The 24545-nt window shown below is 41.0% G+C and overlaps 1 protein-coding gene and 1 pseudogene across 3 annotated transcripts in view; one reads left to right on the top strand and one right to left on the bottom strand.

Annotated features, from left to right (window-relative positions):
- The window catches only part of LYPD6 (LY6/PLAUR domain containing 6), a 155008-nt gene that overhangs the window by 103871 nt on the left and 26592 nt on the right, over nucleotides 1-24545 (bottom strand). The window contains exon 1 of one of the 3 annotated variants that reach the window (XM_033231550.1): nucleotides 4867-4990. The exons of the other annotated variants lie outside the window; for them this stretch is intronic. The gene's annotated coding sequence lies outside the window, so the exon portion shown is untranslated. Of the gene's footprint in view, nucleotides 1-4866; nucleotides 4991-24545 lie in introns of those variants that run through there. 3 annotated transcript variants of the gene reach the window in all.
- LOC117095557 lies at nucleotides 9727-9853 on the top strand (annotated as a pseudogene).

Genomic DNA, 24545 nt, shown 5'->3' on the forward strand with positions numbered 1-24545 from the left:
ACATCATATTGCATAAATATGACTATGCTATAAAATCAAACTTCATCCTGAAAATATTAACCATCTATAGTAAAAGCCTAACATGTGCTACCTTCCTGCGAGGCAGGATGTTAACGCTCCCTGTTGACAACAGCATAGAGAAACCTAGAGATTATAGATTGAACCTCTTGATTCTCAGCAGAACCTCCTAAGTACAGGAATAAGAAGAAAATTAATACAGAGCACTTCTCGTAAGAGCATGAGACTCAGCAAACAAAAGAAGGGAGACTGTCAGGGACAGACTTCCCTTCAGTGTAACATTATTCAACACAATATCATTCGGGCACCCACTACTTGTTGGGCTCTACCTAGATAATACTCAAATTGCCGCCTTCGTTCCCAGTATCATGGAGCACCAGGATCCAGGGCTAGATGTTACTGTGTCCCGGGAAGTAGGAAAGTCACACATCTACTCTACTTTTCAACCTTGACTAAATACTGAGTTGATATCAAATACAAACCTGTAAGATGCATCGTATTCACAAAACACTTCCTACACTCAAGACCTGAATATAATTGAGACCTTTTTCCCTTTGTTTTTCTTTTTTCTCAGTCTATGTATTTTAGTCAACAAAACCATATGCTTGACTTCTGAAATAAAGTGATGTGAGCCCTCCCTGCCCTGGTTTCTTTCCATTATTGGGATTTCCATGATAGGTTTCTTTTTTTATTTTTTATTTTTATTTTTTTTGAGCTGGAGTCTTGCTCTGTCACGCAGGCTGGAGTGCAGTGGCGCAATCTCAGCTTACTGCAAACTCCGTCTCCCAGGTTCACACCATTCTCCTGCCTCAGCTTCCCGAGTAGCTGGGACTACAGGCACCCGCCACCACACTCAGCTAATTTTTAGCTTTTTTTTTTAAATAGAGACAGGGTTTCACCATGTTAGCCAGGATGGTCTCGATCTCCTGACCTCATGATCCACCCACCTTGGCCTCCCAAAGAGCTGGAATTACAGGCATGAGCCACTGCGCGTGGCCCATGATAGGTTTAAGAAAAGATGATGGCCATTTAGCCTCCAGGGATACTTAGCCTCAGGATCAGCTAGAGAAATTCTAAATGTCCCAAGAAGTTCCCTCAATACCTTGCCCTTTAAAGCAATATGAATCAAGTATCATGCAGTTCATTCCTGCATGGGGGCAGGAATGGACCATAAAATGACCTCTTTAAAAATCCAACTGAGTAAATACAAAGCCTCAAAAATAGTTTCCCACAGCAATTTTCTATCTTCAATTTATTTCACTAAAACAGCTAAGGAAACTGGATTCCAATTAATCCCTTTACATTACACAATAGAATTAAGCTTATATAATTACATGTTACATGCAGGATTGATATTCTGAATACACGACTAAAGCAACAAATAACCTGCAAGAAAAAAAAGTACAGCTTTGCTTCACTGCAGTGTGGCTTCTACCAGCACACCTCCATATAAGCCATTCTTGCTGAGATGATGGATGGCCTCCATGCTATGAAATCCACTGAGGATTTCAGTCCTCCACTTATTCGACTACTCAACAGCACTCACCACAGTTGACCACTCTCCACTTCTTGTAACATTCTTCCCTTGGATGCCAGGATAGCCCAGTCTCCTTGCTGCCCTTGTACTCCCCTTTCACTCCTCTTCAGCCTCCTATTCTGACTCCTCCCCTACCTGACCTCCAAATGTGGCAATTTCTCAGGACACAGTCCTGGAACCCCTTTCCTTCCTATTCTATGCTGTCCCTCAAAATGATTTCATGCATTCCCATTGCTTTAAATACCACGCCAGCAACTCCCAAATTTATAATTCAGCTCAGACCGATTTTCTGACTCCAGACTTATCTACTTAATTACCTACTTGTCATCTTCAAGGGTGGCTCGCTGGCATTAGAAACTAAACATGTCTGCAGCTGAATTCTTTATCTCCAGGCAATGGCCCTTCCCTCCACACAACTGCTCGTGTATGACTCCTGGGAGTCACCTTCAACACCTTCTCTTGAACCCCACAAAGCCCCTTGCCTGCACTCTAATCAAGGGCCCGCTCTCTCTTACTCACCACAGCATCAGCCTCCCAGTCATGGCCACTGCTCTCACTCAGTCCCCTCCAACCCCTTCTCTAGCAACAACCAGAGAGCTCCTCAAAGCATAAATCTGATCCTGTAACTCCCTATGGGGTCTTAAAACCCCACAAAGGTTTACACTAAGGACCTATAATGAAGCCTGCAATCTTAGGGAATGATGGGATCAACACCTAGATGAAAATTTTTGTGTTCTTTTTCACTGCTATAAATAAAGCTCTATGAATTTTTACATTTGTATGCCCCTACCGCACACCTGAACCAAGTTATAAACACTTCCAGCATTCTAGAAAGCTTATGCCCTGTCCTGTCCCCACCCTCTTCAGAGGAAACTACTACTCTAGCTTTTATTACAATGGATTAGTATTGTCTTTTCTTGACCATTATATACATTGGCTCATAGAGGTCAATAATTTTTTTTTTTTTTTTTGAGACAGAGTCTTGCTCTGTTGCCCAGGCTGGAGTGCAGTGGCGTAATCTCAGCTCACTGCAAGCTCTGCCTCCTGGGTTCACGCCATTCTCCTGCCTCAGCCTCCCAAGTAGCTGGGACTACAGGTGCCTGCCACCACACCCGGCTAATTTTTTGCATTTTTAGTAGAGACGGGGTTGCACCATGTTAGTCAGGATGGTCTCGATCTCCTGACCTCGTGATCCACCCACCTTGGCCTCCCAAAGTGCTGGGATTACAGGCGTGAGCCACAGTGCCAGGCCAGAACAATAATTTTTTAAACTAAACCAAATATTTTGAATGCTCTGCAAGTTTATTAGACCAGCTTTAAGACAGTGGTATCCTGGAGTCATCTAATGTCAAATGTCTCAATTCCCAAAATAGTTTGCTAATTAAAAAGTGAGAATTAAATGCACCCAACACTCCAGATGAAGGTGTCCTTGTGAATTGTCCCTCGGTGATTAAGACAACAGTATTTAAGAGGACCTACTGCCTCTACTCACGGGTTTTGAACCAATCTGGATATTCTGCTAGGGAAAGTTAGTCAAAGAGACCACTCTTTAAATTCAAACAGAGACTTCAAAGTGACAAAAATTCAATAGCAAGAGCAAAGTATATGGCTATAGTCTTAGGAGAGGAATGGGACTTTATCAGGTGTAAGGTCTCACTGATAGAGTTGTATTGCAAGTATTAGCAATCAATGAGGATGGGCTGTGGTGGGGCAGCTTGAAGTCTGATGAAGCCTTACCTGCACCCACTGAACATTCTATTCACCCAGGAAGAAGGCTAACAAACCTCTATTTCAAGGCACAGTCCTGTAGTCCTTCGTCCAGAATAAGGGTCTATTCAAATAAATACCCCAGGGAAGCAAATCCCTGGAACGCCTCAGCTCTCCTACGAGTTATTCTGCCACCTGAAGCCCAAAGAGCCATCTCCCCTGGGTTTGGAATTTCTGAAGCCTCTGTGGATGGGTAGACAGAAGGGCTTAAGGACTTGTTTTTGCTCCCTTGATGGTCCAATACCCTTTCCTCAGATCAAGCAGAGAATTTCTAGGCCTAACATCAGGATTAAATAGGAGTACTATGGCCACTCCAGCAAAGTCTGGCAGCTTTGACAAAGCTACTCTCATAGCTCATCCCTGGTACTAGAAAGTCTGCCCTCCGCATCTTCTGGTAACACAAACACTAGTTAAGTCCATCAGCAGACCCGTGCCTCCTGACGCCTGCTAAGTGCCAGGCACGGGTTCTGACGACACAATTTCAGGCGCATATGAGGCACTCAAAAAATGCTGGTGACTATTACCATGAAAGAATTCCCACAAATCATGGTTTTTGCTTCCTAAATACAAAAAAATAAAAATAAAATAAAAAACCATGCTTGCTTCTTCCATTTGAAATATAAATTAACTTGAGTAAAATCACCATCATCCCATCCTCTTTTCGATAAACTAAACCAGAAGATATCTTAGAGGAAAAAATATTGCTTTAGAATATTTCATGTTATATAACTCCACTTTCTCTTTTTTACTAAACCTAAGTTTCTCTTGAATCCTATGCGAGTAATTCTCACTTAGCCTGGCTAAAGATGCATGGAAGAAAACCTTCCAGGTCTTCTGGTAAATGGAGTGGTGGGTGGGAAGATGAGTCCAGTTAGGGTCACACATCCTTAGATACATGCTTCGCCAGTGACAGCTGACAGACTTGGGGCAAGGCCATCTTGCACAGGATCCCAGCCCTATACTGTTCATGCAACCAGGAGTCGGCCTCAATCACCTGAGACTGAGAGGTCAAGGCTGCAGTGAGCCATGGCCTCGCCCCCTGCTCTCCAGCCTGGGCAACAGAGTGGGATCCTGTCACTTATAAAAAGAAGTCAGCCTCAGTGAGGAGAGGAAAGCCATGGCAAGAAGACAGGAGAAACACAAACTCGAAATTTTCTAATTTGTGTACAGTTGTCATTAGCTACATTCATTATTTTTTAACAGACAGGTTCTTACTCTGTTGTCTAGGCCAGAGAACAGTGGAGAAATCATAGCTCACTTATGTAATTCTGAATTCCTAGGCTCAAGCAATTCTCCTGCTTCAGCCTCCTGAGTAGCTGGGACTACAGGTGCACACCACCATGCCCAGCTAACTTTTTTAATTTTTTGTAGCGACAGGGTCTCACTGTTGCCCAGGCTGGAGTGATACATTCATATTTTTATGTTTGCTTCTCTTGGGATGTTCCTGAACTTACTTAGGAATTGTCCAAGTCTGTTTGTTCTGCTATAACAATATACCACAGACCGGGTAATATATTTATAAGCATCAGAAGTGTACTACTCACAGCTCTTGACGGTGGAAATTCCAAGGCCAGAGCACTAGCAGATTCCGTGTCTGGTGAGGGCTGTTCTCTGCTTCCAAGACAGTGCCTTGCTGCTGCACCCTCACAAGGTAAAAGAGATGGGAGGGGAACAGGGATGAACAGCACCCTCACGCCTCTTATATAAGGTCATTAATCCCACTCATGAGGGCTCCACCCTCATGACTAAATCACCTCCTAAAGGCTCCACCTCTTAATACTATCACACTGGAAATTAAGTTTCAACATATGGATTCTGGGGGAACACAGACCACAGCAGGAACACAGGAGCATTTACTTCAGACAGGGACACTGGGCCCAACTGGGGGCTCCTATAAAGAGTCCCGGCCTGGCCTAAGCTCTCTATGTCAATCCCCTGGCATAGGAATACCAGATTCTTTAGTTGTCAAAGATCTTTAAATTGCAGCATTGATGCAATACATTTAAGGAGCAAGAGAACTTAGGGTTCTGTCAAGAGTAAATAATTCCTGTCACCAGAATCTAGACTTAATTTCTTAGCAGCCCACCCTCCAAATTATCTACATCTGCACCCCACTTTCCTGCCTGCCTTGGTGAGAGCCATGGCCTGTTCCTGTCTGCTGCTAATCCCTCCGCCTGTGTTCCCTCTTGCTTCCTCGGGAATCTCATCCAACCGTTATGCCCTCCTTCATCTGTATTGTCTACCCTCCCAATTTAATGCCTGTTCCTCCTCTTCCCCCCACAGAGAAGCGTACTTATGCCTTACCAACATGAAAACCAACAATTGCCCACTTATTTTCACAAACATAGCTACTCAGTCATGGACTCACAGTCCTCTTCTTCCTGAAGTCAATCCTTCTGTTCAGTCAGCAGCATCTAGCACAGTGGACCACTTTCTCCCTCCTCTTCGAATTTCTCCCTTTGTCTGGCTTTTTTGACCCCTCTTCCTGCCACCGTCTTCCTATCATTTTGGCTGCCCATGATAGATACGATTCTAACTACATCCTTCTTTCTCTAAGGGCTGACTGCAACCAAGGTGGGCCCTCATTAGCTACATTTGTACTGCATGACACCATGGGCACCTTTCCAAGATGAAATACTAGACTAACGCTCCCAGAAAACTGGAGTTGAGGTCGAAAGGCAGTCAATTGGATGGGTGACCTCATTATTTGGGGGAGGGGTGCTTCAACTCAGGAGCTGTGGATTTATCACTCGCACAGAGCAGTGGAGGAAGATGGTGTTTAGACAGAAAAAGGAAAGAGCTTTGCTGCAATATGAGGACCTTAGTGTGACAGAGTGCCTGCTGTGCTCCTGGAGACTTTTTGGGTCCTAGTTCCAGAACCTTTAGTGCCTGATATTCTAAATTCTAAAAGGTGTGTTTTTGTTTGAGCTAGCTTGTGTTGGCTCCTGTGGCCTGTAACCCCGGGAACCTCGATTATCATACCACTCATTTCTTCTCCTCTCTTACAGTGTCCTCTTCCCCCTAACTGCAGATGTCACAGGCACTCACCCTTCACTCTTTTTCTCCTCTGGGTCTGCATACTCTCCCCTGGTGGTCTCCTCCATATTCACCTGAGCTCCAGATCTGGACACCCTGAAACACTGCTCATCTCTGCTCAGATTCCTACAAACCCCTATAATGTATAATTCCAATTATACTCAAATGTATCACTTTCCAATATTTTGTAGACAGGCGAGTCACCCCACCATCTACCCAGTCACTGAAGTCAGAAATCTAAGTCAAGCTTCCCTTCTTCCTGTTTCCCCCTTCACAACCAGTGCTATCATGCTGTCTTGAGGATTCTGCATCCTTAGGATCTCAAATTCACTGTCTCCTCTCCCTCTGACTTCATTGTATTTTAGACCCCCTCTCCCTTCGCCTACATACTATTTGGTCTTCTTGTCTCCTAACACCCCTCTAATCCTTCTCTACTTCTAAAGCATAATCTGATTGAATTATCCCGATTCTTCTAAGGTAAAGTCCAAAATCATTGGAACAACATTCAAGAACTCTGATGATCATTTTATTCCTGCCTACCTTACCAGTTTCATCTTTTTATTTTTTATTTGTAGAGATAGGGTCTCACTCTGTCACCCAGGCTGGAGTGCAGTGGTGCAATCACAGATCACTGAAGTCGCTGACTCCTGGGCTCACGTGATCCTCCGGCTTAGCCTCCTGAATAGCGGGGATTTCAGGCATCACCACACTCAGCTCCAGCCTCAATTTTTACCAATTCCCAAGAAGGCCCCTAAACTCCATCCACACTGAACAACTCGCAGTTTTGTGAGGTCCCAAATGCTCTCCTGCTTCTAAGCCTTTATATCTAATACTCCAATGCCTCCCAGCAAAGCCTGCCTTCATTCCTTCAAAGGTTCAGTCCAATTAATTCAACTCTGTGTCACCTCTTCCATGAAGGCTTTCTTGAGTGACGTCTAATACTCACCCACCTGCAACTTAGGATTAGGTTTACAGCCTCTGTGCTCACACAGTAGCTTTCGCATAACTTTTTCTCAGGCTTTTTGATGATATTTGGTAACTGTCCACTTCCATCTGTGTCTCTTCCTTAAGACTGTAAGTTCCTTAAAGGAAGAGATGGTGTCTTTCTTCTATTTATATTCACAGTACCTGCGATTCAAAAAAGGCTTTTTGGATATCTCGTCCTGGAGCACCCAGCCAGGAATTAATGAGATAAAAAGAAAACTGAAAATCTCCAGAACCAGAATATATTCCCTTCCCTCTAACACAGCTTTGAAAATGAGAAGGAAAAGATAAGGATATGTTTTCTGCCATTGTTTTGCTGGCGCTCTGAGGCCTCTTCTTTCTCTTGCTTGATATTGCTCAAGGAGGTTGTTTTCTACGTGCATTTACAGAGTGGCTGGTCTTTAATGCCGCACACAGTCCTAGCCCAGGGCTCTACAATCCAGTTCAGCACAGAGTGCTAGCTACCACCTCACAAAGGTTTTGTAAATATTTTAACTACAGAAAAAAGGTCTCTTCCCTCAAAGAATCTAAGATCCTGAAGGCTTGTTGGGATGGAGTCACGTATCTCCTTGGCCTAGGATCCTAAGGTGCCCCTCGATCTGGTGTAAATGTGCTTGTGTGTTCTCCTGCCCTTTAGTGTGGGCTGGTCTAATGGCTCTCTAACCAACATAATATGGCAAAGATGGTGGATGCCTTTCCAGCAGACTGTATCTCTTGCTGGCTTTGAGGAGGCAAGTTCCAATGTCGAGAAGGCCCACATAACCAGGAACTGAAGGTGGCCCCCAAAGCAGTTAGGAAATGAGGCCCTCAGCCCAAAAGCCCTCAACAAACTGGATTATGCAACAACCATGGGAGCACAGAAGTGGATCTTTCCTGGTTGAGCCTTCAGATAAGATCCCTGTCCTGGCTAACAACTGATTGCAGCCTTGTAAGAGACCCTGAAGCACAGGACCTGCCTAAGCCATACAACATTTGATATAATAAATATTTGTTGTTTTACTTTTGGCAGTTTGTTATGCAGCAACAAATAATTCATACAATCTCCTTTATCCTGATTGACAGTCTAGCACTTGAAAAAAAGAAAAAAGAAAAAAACGTTGTTTTTCAGCAGGTTACATAGAAAGCCATCATCATGTAAATGTTTAACTAAAAATGAAATATCCTCTAAAAGCAGGCTTGTAAATAATTTTAGTATTCTACAAGCTAAGGCTAAAAGAATCACACAAGACAGTGTGTAAAATGAAGTGGGTGGAAAGGAAACAAAGTTAAAACTTGTAAAGGGGCCCTGGAGAAAATCCGCAGGCTCATCAGTTTATTTAACTTTTAAATCTTATTAAATTTGCAAGATGTGTGTTAGCATTCATGGTTCATTTACTTTTATTCTGACTTCTATAAATAGATAATTCTATGAGCCCTGATAAATGACTTAAAATCTTGCTTGACTTCAATAAAAAAAATTAGCGAGTTAATCTTAAAAATTCTACACATAGAAATGAATGAAAACCTTCTTCAGGGCCAACCTCCACTCCCTGCAAGTGTACCTCCCCCAGTCCCTGGGCTCTTCTTGCCATCCTTTTTCTTTTTCTCTGGCTCTGTGTTTATAGTATCTGGCATTCTCCCAAATCACCTAGATCTGGCTCTCTTGCAAAAACAAACAGAAGCTACCTGGGGCTCTTTATTCTCACTCATTTACATTCTTTCCCTGCCAAAGGGTCAGGGATGTCAGAGTTAGTGGCAACCAGTCAAGCCCAGCATGGAATGGCCCTTATCTACCAATGCAGTGCTTTCCTGCGTGTGAACATGCCAGCATTTATTTATCTAAAACTATAAGTAAAAATGTAAGTAACTGCCACAAATCAGAAACTAATGAATCTAAAAGTTCAGCCCAGAGCTGTGACCACAAGTAGACAAAAGCCTCATACAAAGCTCATATTTAATAATAAAAAAAAAAAAAGGCAGGCAGTGGGTGAAAGGTGGAGATATAACCTATATGACCCATAAAATATATGGAAAACAAAAGCAAATGTGAAATTCCATGTGGTTTAATCATACAGAATGCATGTTTGAATAATTAGCCATCCACACTAAGCACAGCTTCCCTGTAAGTCATTAGTTGATGTGAGCTGAGAGTAATGTCAGTGTCATGTGTTCCACTAGTTACACACATATGGTTATACGATCCATCAGTATGCTCAACAGCTCTCCTCTCTGCCCTGATAGCCAGGGTTAGTCATCTAAATTGGTGTGTCCATTAACAGCATTTCTGAACTCCCAAGAAGATTAAAATTGGTTGTTGAGGAACAAAGTATCAGACATCATAGTTTGTGGTCCTCCAAGGCTCAACTGTACCTGTCAAAATCTTATTCCTTAATATCTAATTTCTCTTCACTTCTCAGCCTTTTGGCTAACATCAAGTATAGTATCTGTTCTTATCAGTTTAATATTTAATTTCTATCATTAGGAAGAATGTAATTTAAATTAAATTTTTCTCCTAGGAAAGGAGGAGCAATAATAAAAAAAAAAGTTGAGAAACACAGCTGTAAATATGTAGAATTCTAAATGAGCATACAGAGAAGACAATGAGCATAAGAAATGCAGACACTAAAAAAAAAAAAAACCTTAATAACAATCCAATAACCAGATCCATTTGCGTATTTAAAAAGCAGGAGAACTAGAGAAAGCCAAAGACAGGTTCTGACACAGCATTGGAAACTCTGAACTTGAAGTCAGAAGACCTACACTGAGTCCTAACATGTGATTATAAGTTGCACAACCTTAGAGAAAACCTACTTATTTGAGTTCCTTTTTGTTTTTCTGTAAAAATAGAATGAAGATGTCTAATTCCAAGGTCCCTGCAATAGTGAAATGATAGTATTCGTGAAGTGCTTTGCCAACAAGATGATGCAGTTCAGTTGAAAGGTAACATCATCCAGCAGAATTATTTGAACACTGGAGAGCTTTGCATGGGCAAAAGATTATGTTAATAAGCCTAGAGGTGACATTACTGTGAATTAGTGGTTCAAGAGAGTTTTAGACTGATGAAGGGACTGCTCATTAGGAATAGTATGTCCTGTATAGCAAAACGCACCAATGACCTAAAGCGACTGATCTATTTTAAGGGGATAGTGAGAGAGATTCAAACCACTAAGAGACAGTGAGAAAATACTTTTCTCCTATTAACTAAACCAGTGGTTTCAGCTTCAAACCACCTAGGGTGACTTGGAAAACTTCTGAAAAATGTCCGAACCTGGAAGATTGTGAGTACTCCAGAGACGCTACGGAGTAAGTGAACACTGACAAAGTTGCCGTGAGATCTGCATTCTCATACGCTACTGGTGGGAGTGTTCATTAGTACAGCCTTTAGGGAATACGATCTATTAATATGCATCTTTTTTTGGTTTGGTTTGATTTTAATGTTTTAAGTTGGTACCCTTCCTGGAGTAAGTCTATGTCTAAGAATTCATATCAGGGAAACAATGAGAGAGGAACAAAAATGCATCCATAAGGATGCCCCTCAAAGTATCATTTTATGTCTGTATGTTGCACCAATCAGGATAGCTTGACTTACTTTGAACATGCAAAAGAAAAAAAAAAAATTCTACTCTGTAAATCCATGTTGTGGGCGGGAATACCTGACAAGTAAACAAAAGAAACAATAAATAAAAACAAGATGCTGCAAAAGTCAGGTGTGTCTCAGCCAAAACTCATTATTTTTCAAAAAGTTGAGAATGTACCAATGAATTCAGGTCTGGTCAGGTCAGGCCTTCCATCATCCTGGTGATCTCAACTAACCTCAAAATCAAACAGCAGACAATTAGCAATTAAAGCATCTTAAAGGAATAAGTAACATTGCAGGCTAAGGCAGGACAGGGAGAAAAAGAATCAAACGTATTTCACTGGCTTTCTTTTTAAATTCCCTATCTTCTTGAGTCAGGACTCCCCAGGATTTGCAACTCAACACTGGCCTAAGACTCTCCGCCACAAATGACTTTGCATTCTCAAGAGATTAACTGTTCACTCAAAGCCCTTCTGAAAAGCTGCTGAAATCATTGCAAATCTTCTGTAAGTCCCACCTTCCTATGGGCTACAAGATAAAAATACTAGCTCAGGAATGAGATAAGAAAGCCTCACTTTTTTAAAAGTAGGAAAGAAAATAAAGTTCTATGAAGGAGACTAAATTCTGAGCTTTCAGATTTTTAGTGTCAACAACCCAAAATATAAGAATGAGAACTAAGAGGACAAAAGAGTATTTTTATCAAATGCATCTAGCAAATATTATTAAGCCCCTAGTCACGAAATGAGTCAGACCAGCCAGGTAATCCTGGTATGAGGAAATCTGCAGAAGATACACATCAAGCAAATATATACTGATAAATAGCATAAGTGTAGTGCCTGCTGTTTCTCAAAGCACTTTCTCATGTGATTTATCATTCAGTCTTCATATTAACCCCATAAGGTAAGCACAAAAAGAATGATTTAACAAAGACAGGGACACAGATCTAGGTTAGCTGACTTGCCCACATTTACAGAGTCAACTGATTACTGTAGGCATCAATATTCAAATCTAGCTCTTCCAATTTTCTTCACAACATACCACACTAGGACAGCACACATGAACTCTATACATGTGACATGAGAACATGACTAAGCAGGACAGAGTGCTGTGGCCACAGACCTGGGAGCCAGACTGCTCACTTGCAAGTCCCAGTGCCATCACCTATTGGGTAGTGTGACTGGGGGAAAATTATCAAAACACTTTGTGCATCAGTTTCCTCATCTGCCAAATAGGGATAATAATAGTGCCATAGCATGATTATGAGGATCATGTATAAATGTTGACCACAGTGACTGGCACACAGCAAAAGGTTCAACAAATGTTAGCTTTCATCATCATGGGCATCGAGAACAATTCTCTGATTAGTCAAGGTCAGATGCAAATACACTGAGCCCAGCTGCATGTTACATGTGTGTAAGTGCTGCTGATGGGGCTCAGACCATACTAACCCAAAACATGGCACTGTGGCGGACTGAAACTTTAAGGCTAAAGGAATGTGAGAAAAATTCCTTCAGTAGCAGGAAGGTCTCTCTGACCTGCCCCTACACTTCTCCCCTAAAGCTGGTCAAGAAACCTAGGAAGAACTTACTGACCTTCCCTTGAAGGAGATCATTGACCCTCATCTAAGAGGTGCTTCCCTATACCAGGAGAAAAGGAACTTCCTTGTCTCTGAAGATGAAGGATCACTGTTTTGAGTTGAACGTGTCCCCCAAACTGCATGTGTTGAAAACTTAAATCTCCCATGCAACAGTGTTAAGAGGTGGGATCTTTAAGAGGTGACTTGGAATGCATTAATGCCATTAGTTTCAGAGTGGGTTATTTATCATAAGAGTACATTCCTAAGAAAATAATGAGTTCCAGCCCCCTTCACTTCTCACTCTCTCACAAGCACTCTCCTTCCCGTCTACCTTCCACCATGGGATGATGCAGCAAAAAGGCCCCCCGCAGATGCCAGATCCTTGATATTTAACTTCTCAGCCTCTGGAACCATGAAACAAGTAAACTTACATTGTTTATAAGTTGCCCAGTCTCAGCTATTCTGTTGTAGCAGCGCAAAATGGATTAAGACAGTTACGGAGCAGAATCTGAACAAACAGATCTTTCTAAGTTCTCCTCAATTTATTCCCATTACATTATGCCCTTTTTATCCTATCATACTTCTCCACTACTATCCACTCATTATCAAACCTAGCCTACAAATACTCAGGTTTACCCATTTCTGTGGGTCTCAATTTCCTTATGAAGACTCCCACATCACATAAAAATTTATTAAATAGATTTGTATGTTTTTTTTCTTGTTAATCTGTTTTTTGTTAGAGAGGCCTCATCCATAAACCTACAATGGGTAGAGAAAAAAATATTTTTCCTCTCCTCCACTGCATTAGTTTCCTATTGCTGCTGTAACAAATTACCACAAAATTAACAGCTCGAAACTTACACAAATGTGTTATCTCAAAGTTCTGAAGGTTAGATCCAATATGGGTCTTACTGGGCTAAAATCAAGCATCTGCACAGCTTCATTCCTTATGGAGGCTTTAAGGGAGAATGAGCTTCCTTGCCTTTTCTAACTTCCAGAGGCTACATGCACTCCTTGGCTCATGGTGCCTTCCTTTATCTTCAAAGCACATCATTACAACCTCTGCTTCTTCTGACTATCCCCTCTCTTCCCCTGCTTCTCTCATCACATCATCTTCTCTGCCCCAACCCTCCTGCCTTTCTCCACCATGATAAGATAATAGCCCCATCTCAGGATCTTTAACTTAATCACATCTAAGAAATCCCTTTTACCAGGTAAGGTAACATACTGACAGGCTCCAGGGATTAGAACATGAAAATCTATAGGGGACTATTATTCAGTCTACCACAGGTACCAAGGATATAAAAATGAATTTGATACAACTGCTGAGCTCAAGGACTTCACAAACTATTGAGTAAAACAGATATATTCAAAAAGAAAATTAATTCTCATGCACATCAGACTATAGCACTCAGTATGGTTAGAGAAGAAACAAAGTGCTCTGTGGGTAACAGAAGATCCATCTGTTTATCTCGACCAAGAAAGGAAAGGAGGCCTCATAAAGGAAGTGATGTGTTTAAGAGACCAGAATACACCATCTCAAAGTATGCCTCTTTGGCATAAAGATTATTTCAAGCTGATTATTTTGAACACTGAAAATACAGGAGAAGCTCTAAAAGTAGAGCAGAAGTTACCCTTTTGTAGGAAAGTTTACATCTGTAAAGGAAATCTCTATTTGTAACTGTGTCACCTTCTCTGCATCAGGAAAGATGACTCTAAATCACTAGAGACTCATATTAATGGAGAAGGCACCAATTTAAATCTATATAAGGAATCTTACCCTTGTGTCTCATGCTTTTCCTGGTTACCTCCCATAACCGTATGCCTCAACAGCTTTCTTTGTTTTAGCTAAAGATGTAATTTAAGACTGAATTCAAATCTACCTTTTTGAGATTTACTCATTTATCTCCCATGGATATATGAACTATATGTGCTAATAAACTTGTGTTTGTTTCTCCCATCTTAATCTGTCTTTTGTTACAGGGGTCCACTCCAATTAAGAATTATGAAGAACAAAGGAAAACAACTTTTCTTCTCCTACACCTGCAAAGAATTGAGCACTGATGTGTGCTCAAATTGAGGCGACGAAGGGCGTCCCAGGAAAGTACGTTGGAAAGTTAGGAACATTCAATGGGCTGGTGTGATCAGAGTCTTGGCAGATAAAAGGAGTAGAAAATGGTCAGAAGAAAATGTTGAAGAGGGACATCAAAGCTCTATTGTGAAAGGCTACAGCTAGAGAAAGGGACTTTTCAATAGAATGAAAGGCCAATGAAGGCTAGTAAACCCATCATTCAGATTTATGTTTCAAAAAGAAAACTCCAGAGGCAGTGGAGACAGTGGATTGCAGAAGGCAGAACCCAATTAAAAAGCTAATTTAATAGTCCAGGGGGGAAAAAAGACAAAACAAGGAAAGACTAAATTAAGGAAGTAATGTAGGAAATAAAAGCAAGTACAGGTGTGAGAGACATTTCCAAAGTGATACCAAGAGGACTCGATGACTAGCTGAATGCTGTATAAGATGGAGACAAAACTGATGCTGAAATGACTAGCTCAAGTGCATGGTAGATGCCTGATGCCACTGAGGTGTCAGAGGCATTTGAACCACAGCAACTCCATCTTGAATAGGGGCTGGGTAAAATAAGGCTGAGACCTACTGAGCTGCATTCCCAGGAGGTTAAAATTAAGGCATTCTTAGTCACAGGATGAGATTAGGAGGCTGGTACAAAATACAGGTCACAAAGACCCTACTGATAAACAAGTTGTGGTAAAGAAGCTGGACAAAACCCACCACAGCCAAGATGGTGACAAAAGTGACCTCTGGTCGTCCTCACTGCTCATTATACACTAATTATAATGTATTAGCATGCTAAAAGACACTTCCAACAGCACCATGACAGTTTACAAATGCCACAGCAACATCAGACTATATAGTCTAATGTTTTAGACTATATAGTCTAAAACAAGGAGGAACTATCATTTCCAGGAACTGCATACCTCTTTCCCAGAAAACTCATGAATAATCCACCTCTTGTTTAGCATATAATCAAGAAGTAACTGTAAGGATACTCGGGTGAGCAGCCCATGCTGCTGCTCTGCCTATGGAACAGCCATTCTTTTGTTTCTTTACTTTCTTAATAAACCTACTTTCACTCTACAACATGAACGTGCCACAAATTCTTTCTTGCACGAGGTCCAGGAACCCTCTCTTGGGGTCTGGATTGGGACCCCTTTCTGGTAATAGAGGGATACAAAAAGCAGAGAAAGAAGAATAAGTTCATGAAGGGCTATGTTTTAGATATGCTGATTAGAACCTTTCATGGAGTTAACTCTAAGAAAAAGAAAAAACAGGAAGAAATGCCATCTACGTATCTGAGAGACATGAAGGAGTTAAAAGACCTGGCTTCTGGTCCTTCTCTGTCATTTAATAGCCTTGTGATGTCAAGTCACTCAACCTCTCAGGGCCTTGGTTTCACCATCTGTGAAGCAGAAGGTTGGGATATGAGATAATCATTAAATTCCCTTCTAATGTTTATATGTATCTAATATCTGAGTCATTATTTTCTCCTCAGTTTCAAACATTTTCCTCAGCCACTCTTGACATTAGCCACTAACAGAAAATCCAGTGGCTCCTAATTTTCAACTAAAGAGCTAAAGTTTAAAAGGAGAAGCTAAAGACACTAGCAATCACTGTATGCCTACTGTGTGCCGGGCACTCAGCCTGCCATATTCTCCTCCAGCAGCTTCTCCCATTAGCCTGGACACCCCCAAAAGAATCTCAGAAAAGCCCTGAGTCATGAAAACTGAAGACATGCATGGAAATCAAAGATGTGCAGTCATGGAAATCAAAGATAGACACATATAATGTCAATTTTGTTTTCCATTTCTGTTTTATGTTCCATTCCCAAACACTCCTTTCAAAATATGTTTATGGCAGCAGCACAACAAATGAGTTTTTTTTTAAATTTGATACCGAAAAATTACATAGGGGATCATGGGAGCATAGAGATGGAAGAGGTAACTATATTTTTCAATTGTTTTATTTAAAGAATAATAAATTGAGATAGTACTGCAATGAGGTCACTGATATTAAGGACTCCACTTAAAACTCAGTGGTTTCTACTACCAACAGCAATGATTCTCAATGGGGAGGAAGCAAGGACTTATCATAATCACCTCGTGGGCTTTTTAAATTATTAATGTGCCCCTTTCCTCCACCCAACAAGATTCTGATACTTCCCCAAGTTGACGATCACAGGAATATTCATCCTCCTCTTAAATTTAATATTGTAAACCAAAAACACTGCAATACTACTAACATCTAGAATAAAATTCAAATTCTAGTCATAAATATATATATAGAAAATATATTTATTTGCATATTCTTCTCTGATTAGGCTCTATCCCACCTTTTTTGTGTCCCACTTCTAGATACTCACTCCTTTACACATTTGACTCTAAACTTCAACAAACAACTTCCCCCAATTGCCCATGCTGCTTTATGCTCTAAGACTTGACTCACATTCTTTTGGCCTTCTTTCTGGCCCTCTCTGGGTACTCCCGGTTAGCATAACATTACTTCAAATGTTATCTTCTAGTTAAAGCAATCCCTGAATGGAACCAGCCAGTCCCTATCTTTTAGGTTCCCAGAGGTACAGTAATCGATGTTTGCTGATTGAGTGAATGAATATGATAGTACAATAGGAAGAAACAGCAGGTGCATTATTTGGTCTCTTTAAGGCAAGCATATGTTCAAAATCAATTTATAGGTCCAGAAAACATTATTTTGTTTATTTACTATTAACAGTTAAAGGTAAGAACTTCTAAGGGTAGTAATGTTTTTGAAATATAATGTATTTCAGCTGGGCACAGTGGCTCACACCGGTAATATCAGCACTTTGGGAAGCCAAAGCAGGCGGATCACCTGAGGTCAGGCGTTCGAGACCAGCCTGGACAACATGGTAAAACCCTGTCTCTACTAAAAATCCAAAAATTAGCCAGGCATGGTGGCACACATTTGTAACCCCAGCTACTCAGAAGGCTGAGGCAGGAGAATCACTTGAACCCGGGAGGCGGAGGTTGCAATGAGCCGAGATCATGCCACTGCACTCCAGCCTGGGCGACAGAGTGAGACTTTGTCTATTAAAAAAAAAAAAAGAAAAGAAAAGAAAAGAAAGAAATATAATGTATTTCATGATTTAGAGAGCACAGAATGAACCAGGCACACAAAATGGTCATGAAAATTAATTGAATAAAGTGTTTTTAAACTGTATTTATTCTACCATCATGTCAAAATCAAAGAGTAGAAATTGAATTATCACCACCTTAAAGTTCATGCTGTAGTGAGATTATAATTTGTAATCCTAAAACAGTGGGACATTTGTTTTTGTTTCATCTGTGCTGAAACAGGTACAGTTTTAGCCTTTGGGGATATATTTATGGCCATGTCAGTCAACAGGCCCAGAGAAACAGCTCTCAGGGAATATGATAGTTACTGATGGCAAAAACAAAGTAACCATGTTAACATGTGCCAGGTGAGATTGTTATTGATGTGCCCACTATTAAATGGAACCCTGGAAAAAAGTGTCTGGAGACTATGTGTCCAAATCCTCCCTCAATCCTAAAAGACAATGCCTTTTCCTGCAAAAAGTGCTTACTCAGTGTCAATCACAATGCAAACAAATCACACTGTGACACAGGCACTTGAAGTTAAAGCTCATAAAGCTCTCTTCAGTAGAAGAAAAATCTAATTCAATGGTTAAATGCCAATCAGGGTAGATAACTAGGCAGGAACTGAAAACACAAGGCTTAAAAATCTACTGCAACTCCTTTGGAAATGCATTACTACTGAATGGCTGTCAGAATTAGAACATAAGTGTGTTATCACCATTAACTTGGGGGAAAAAAAAAAAACCAGAATGGCTCCTATTTAAGCAAACACATAGAATCCCAGTAAAGTTTTGAAGAGTCGCATGTTAAAATGGTTTGTAAAACTTTCTCAGCCTAAAAGTACATACAAGTGAATCTGGATAATGAAAACAAATTAGTAAACAAAGAAAAACCAAACTGGCTTTATCTACAACTATTACACAATGTTATACATACTTAAAGAATCAAATATCTCCTATAGTAGTCAAGAATATTTGGACTTGACTGAACCACTCATCCTGAAAAAACATTTAGCCTTTAAGAAAAGGGCATCATTTCCTTGGACAAGCAGATTGTGAGCTTCACCATTTAACCTTTCTATCTGCCTTCTCCTGAGTTGCCACTTCCTCCTGCATGACAGAAAGGAAGATGAGGGTCATTGGGCTCAGGAGAAAGGATCAGAAGAGATCTGCTCTAAATCACCAACCCAGAAATTCTCCTCCTGTCTACAGTATGTCTTGCCCCAAGTTCTTTACCAAATCATGAAAAGAAATGGCACTCAGGCTAGAGGTAATGGCGAAGAAAGAAGATATCCAGAAGAGGCTAGTAGTCATACTTGGGAAGACTGAGGTGATGTGTCCATGTAGGGAAGGAAAACATCTCATGTGTTTGAAGTTTCTCCAGCCCACAGTGATTTTTCTTTTACTAATACATAGAAAAGGGGTCACCAATGACAAGTTTGTACAATGTGGTCCTACCTCCAGCCACAACTCATTGGTCCATGTTGATATCTGTCCCAAGATAGGCCAATGAGCTCTCTTCCCTAGGATTGTTGAGTCTGGTACTGGAAAAAGCATCAGTCAGTCCTAAATGGTGGCATAAACTATGACATTTGTACATTTCAGGAGCATCTGAGGATATCACTCCCACCTTGTTTGCATACTTGTTTTGCATTAAGAAAGAATGAAACCAGTAAGATGATAGAAAAAAATAAAAAGGTGGGGAAAGAGTATTAAATGCTCTCAAGTCCCTGCTATTGCCCTGTTCTTCCAGCATTTTGACTATTTAATTCTTCTTTCAATTTATTTTACACTTAATAACATAAGACAGGGGGGCACAGTTCATCACCATAAAAATTTATTCCCAGGTAAGCACACAGACCCGGAGTACAAAGACCAGTCCTCACAGAGTCCACAGAGAGTAAGCCAAGTGAAAGAGAAAGACACATGAGATACATGTTCCTAAGTTAATTTGAACTGCGTATTTGCTGCTTACAAACAAGATTCTAAATACTTGATAAGAAAAATAAAAAGATTTTATTCCTGGGTACCTCTGAACATAATAGGAGACTTCAGGGGATGACTAGAGAAGTAAAGACCTCCATGACATTTGGGAGTATACACAAGTCCCTTGTCTTGCTGACCGCTGGGTTCCTTGGGAACTGATTACTCATGTATGTGGATATATGTGCATATGCATGTATGTAGGTTTATGACTATTGGGTCTTAGCACCAGAGGCTAAAGCCAACATCTCCTCTCTGGTTCAATGCAATCTCAAGATAACATGAGATTATTTTGGAAGGGTAACAAAAACGATATTGAAGTCCTCAAAAAAGTTCTAAAAGTTTCTAATTTTCTAAAACTGTATGCAAGACTTTGACAAAGTATATAAAATGCTAATGGTTATAAGATTAATTGAAGACTATGTCTCATGCAGCTGATCAGAACTGACAACTGAGGCTGATTTAATTCCTATCATATCAATGTAAACCATGCATTTTAGCAAAAGGTGATGTTACCAAAAAGATGTATGCTTCCACTGACACTAGCAAGTTTTGATATTTAGAAATATAATGCTGAGACTGATGGTAGTTTTCTTGGGCACATCTTAGTACACAACTCTATGAGCCTGCAATATTAAAAACACTCCAGATTAACATGTAATGTAACTTTGGGGTCTGGATTGGGACCCCTTTCTGGTAATAGAGGGATACAAAAAGCAGAGAAAGAGGAAGAAGTTCATGAAGGGCTATGTTTTAGATATGCTGATTAGAACCTTTCATGGAGTTAACTCTAAGAAAAAGAAAAAACAGGAAGAAATGCCATCTACATATCTGAGAGACATGAAGACCTGGCTTCTGGTTCTTCTCTGTCATTTAATAGCCTTGTGATGGCAAGTCACTCAACCTCTCAGGGCCTTGGTTTTACCATCTGTGATGCAGAAGGTTGGGATATGAGATAATCATTAAATTCCCTTCTAATGTTCATATGTGTCTAATATCTGAAAAGATTAAGCCATTTACCAGGAACAGTTTTATCCCACAGAAAAAATATAATTTTTTTTTTTTTTTTTTGAGGCGGAGTCTCGCTCTGTCGCCCGGACTGGAGTGCAGTGGCCAGATCTCAGCTCACTGCAAGCTCTGCCTCCCGGGTTTACGCCATTCTCCTGCCTCAGCCTCCCGAGTAGCTGGGACTACAGGCGCCCGCCACCTCGCCCGGCTAGTTTTTTTTTTGTATTTTTAGTAGAGACGGGGTTTCACCGTGTTAGCCAGGATGGTCTCGATCTCCTGACCTCGTGATCCGCCCGTCTCGGCCTCCCAAAGTGCTAGGATTACAGGCTTGAGCCACCGCGCCCGGCCAAAATATAATTAATTAAACAACTTTTAATTACATAAATTCTAGTTTTCTTCATTTGAGTGTCTAGTGGCTACTGAATTCATACCACCACAAGTGCTCTATGCTTATAAGTCTATGGTTCCTCAAACTCTTAAATGCCCCAATTCTCAGGGCTCACGAGCTTTCAAGGCAAACAAACCTGCACATTGTGAGAGAGTACACGAGACACAATTTTTGGCTAGCCCTACCATTATGTAAGCCAATATCGTCAAGGTTAGCTGCTTCTCCAAATTCTGCAGGTCATTAATATTCTTGAACTTCTATTCAAACTTGAAGCATGTCGGCTTTTTCACAATGTATAAGGTCAATTGCATTCCATGCTGTACAGTGAAAAGAATAGGTGAGCACAGGTGGTTGAGGGACTTGTCTCATGGTTTTCCAACAACATAGGTGCATTCCTTAATACAAATTAAATAATAGGGCCATAGAATGCTGCTGTAGCTTGCTCTAATCTCTTATTCCTTCATGTGTTGATGCTCTGCGCCTCTGTTTTGAATGGTTTGCCTTTTGAAATGCTATAGGAGGCCGGGCGCGGTGGTTCATGCCTGTAATTCCAGCACTTTGGGAGGCTGAGGTGAGCAGATCTCGAGGTCAGGAGTTTGAGACCAGCCTGGCCAACATGTTAAAAACTAAAAATACAAAAATTAGCCAGGTGTGGTGGCATGCATCTGTAATCCCAGCTACTCCGGAGGCTGAGGCAGGAGAATTGCTTGAACCCAGGAGGCAGAAGTTGCAGTGAGCCAAGATCATGCCACTACACTCCAGCCTGGGTGACAAAGCAAGACTCCATCTTGGGGGAAAAAAAAGGCTATAGGAAAGAAGCCACCAAAATGGCCTGAACTAACAGGGGCAGCCTCTACAGCCACCATCATCACTGCTCCCACCTCTTATGCCTTATCCACCAGTACAATCCAGTGTGGGGTAAAGGATGGGTGAATTGGGGAGGAGACAAACACAGCATCTTCTGTTTGTATCTTTCTGACACCAGACCCTATCCCTAGTGATAGGTTCTCACGCCAGACTTCACACACTGCTAAATTCACACTCAGTTTCTGAGTGAAGTTTCAGCCCCTGAATGGAAGGCAGAACCACCCTTTTGTGACTCCCATTAAGCAGTGATCCTTGTTACAGGCCCACTGTTTCCACCATCATCTATCTCGTGCCAGAAAGATTTGATTTCATTTACAAGCTGGAGAGTCAGAGAAAAGAGCCTTAAAAAGGTTTCAAGGTGGAATTTTTTTTGAATGAGTACATTTATGATGTTATGAGCCAAGTTCAAAATTCAAGTCACATATGAACAAATTTTATAGGGGGAGGAGTAACCTGATGTTCAAATTCATTTGCCTCCCATTTTGAAGTAATTCATCTTTAAAATTTCTGTGAAAATTCTAGAGTTGCCCAGAAAATGGCACCGACCATCTGTAAGTAAAAACAAAAGCTCTCCATAGTATATATCACAGGTTCAAAGCACTTTGGCGTCGGCAGATTGAACACGTTATTAAAGGAATTTAACTGCAAGAAGAGCTACCATAATTACACAGCAGCTGGTCTAATGTTGACAAAACAACTTTTAAAGGCTTGCAGAAGCCTTAAAGGCTAATCAATTAAAAAGGCATGAATAGTAATGTGCATCATCCTATCCTTAACACTCCGAGTTGCATCTCCTGCAAATACAGTGAGGTTTTCACTTTGGAACCATCATTTCTTACATCCTACAATTAAGCAGAATATGTAAATAAATTCTAAGTTGTGTCTAGGTGAGATAATTATACTTAGAATAAAATAACTCTGCAAAACTCAATGATGAACATTGAACTTTATGAGCATTTTCATTCTGGCAAAGTTAGTATCAAAATGCCAACATCTCATGCCAGAATTTGTGCTTACTTTACCAAGAGCAGACGCAGACAAAGAAGTGTTTGTAGATGACTACATTGGCCTGCAATATGCTGGAGGCACAATGCATGAATGAATGCATGAATGTCAAATGTCGGAATGCGTCTGTACACTGCATTCAAGGACCAGAGATGTAGTCCTCTTGAGATCTGCCCAAGTGTTCCATGTAGACAGGCCTCCTCTGCCAGGACCAGCAAGTGCTTTCTTTTAACATCCAACAGAAAGTTCCCATTTTGCAAGAAACCCACAAGGCTTTTGTCTTCTTTTCTGAATCCCTTACAACGAGAAAATTAAAAAGGATTTTACAAATCTTTAAATCTAATCCTAGGTAGGGCCCAGCAAACTTTTTCTGTTAAGGGCCAGATAACAAATATTTTAGGCTTTGTGGAACAAATGATCTCTGTCCCAATTACACACCTTTACCATTGTAGTGCAAAACCAACCATGTAGGATATTTACACAAATGGGCAATGACTGAGTTCTAATAAAACTTCATTTACAAAAGGAGGTAGCTAGCCAGATTTGACTGACCCCTGCTCTACCAGAATGAAACCCTTTTCTCAGCCAGTAGGCAAGGTCTCTTTGTGAACACCTCCGAGGAAGGGGGATAACCTCCTCATGGCAGCCTGCTCTGTTTTCTGAAGCTCTCCCTTCTATTTACTGGAATGAACTTCCCTGTAACTTGCAACCACTATCGTATCTTCACATCCTGCACATGCTGTTCTCTCCTAAATCACTCTCTCTCCCCAGAGTACTCTACACAAATAGGCCTTCAAAAATCATTTTTTTAATTAAAGAGAAATACCACCAGTTTTGCCTTCCGGAGCCCCAGAGAGTAAGTCTAACACCTCTTCCACCTGACAGCCCTTTATGCATTTGAAGACAACTATCGAATATGGCAGTTACTGTCTGCACCACTCATGGGAGATCTATCTTGTAGCATTTTTTATCATTATTTTTCTTCTTCCATGTACACATTTTTTTCTTCCTCATTTAGGTGGCAAGTGAAGCATGGTCCCTGGCACATAAGCTCCATTTAGTTTTATGAGTGAGAGTGGCAGAATGTCCACAGAAATATCAACCAACAAATCTTTTTAAACACCTTTCTCAGCAAATTCAACTGGGACAGCTTTTGGTACTGGGGCAGGGTGGGGGCAGCTCACCACAGCAGCAGTAAGACTGTGGCCAACTTCTTCAGTGTAAACACTGACCACCGAGAGGCAAAAAGACCTCCTTTATCCTGCATCACCCATCGTGCTCCTGGAGTGTGATTTTAACCAGCATTTCTGTAACAGCAACACCCTTCTGGAAAATTCCAGGGCAGGACCCATTGCCTGTCCTTGTCACACACTCCAGTCCTTCCTTGGCTTACAGTAATCCAATCTTCATCATTTTTATGCCCTGTGCTATCTACGCCTTTCTTTAATAACCCCCTTCCTGGAATAATACATACACATTTTGTATTCACGTAAAGGCACATGGCAGACCTTCAATAATCCACTTTTAATTTTTTAAAACAATAATCTAGAGAATATTCCTTATGAACACGCAATCTTCCTCCAGGTATGAAACTGGGTCCTTCACAGAATTCTTACTTTCAAGACACCAGTAAGATGAGAATGTACTAATGTTTC

Source organism: Trachypithecus francoisi, unplaced genomic scaffold (genome assembly GCF_009764315.1).
Source record: "Trachypithecus francoisi isolate TF-2019V2 unplaced genomic scaffold, Tfra_2.0 Lachesis_group13, whole genome shotgun sequence".
Classification (NCBI taxonomy): Eukaryota; Metazoa; Chordata; class Mammalia; order Primates; family Cercopithecidae; genus Trachypithecus; species Trachypithecus francoisi.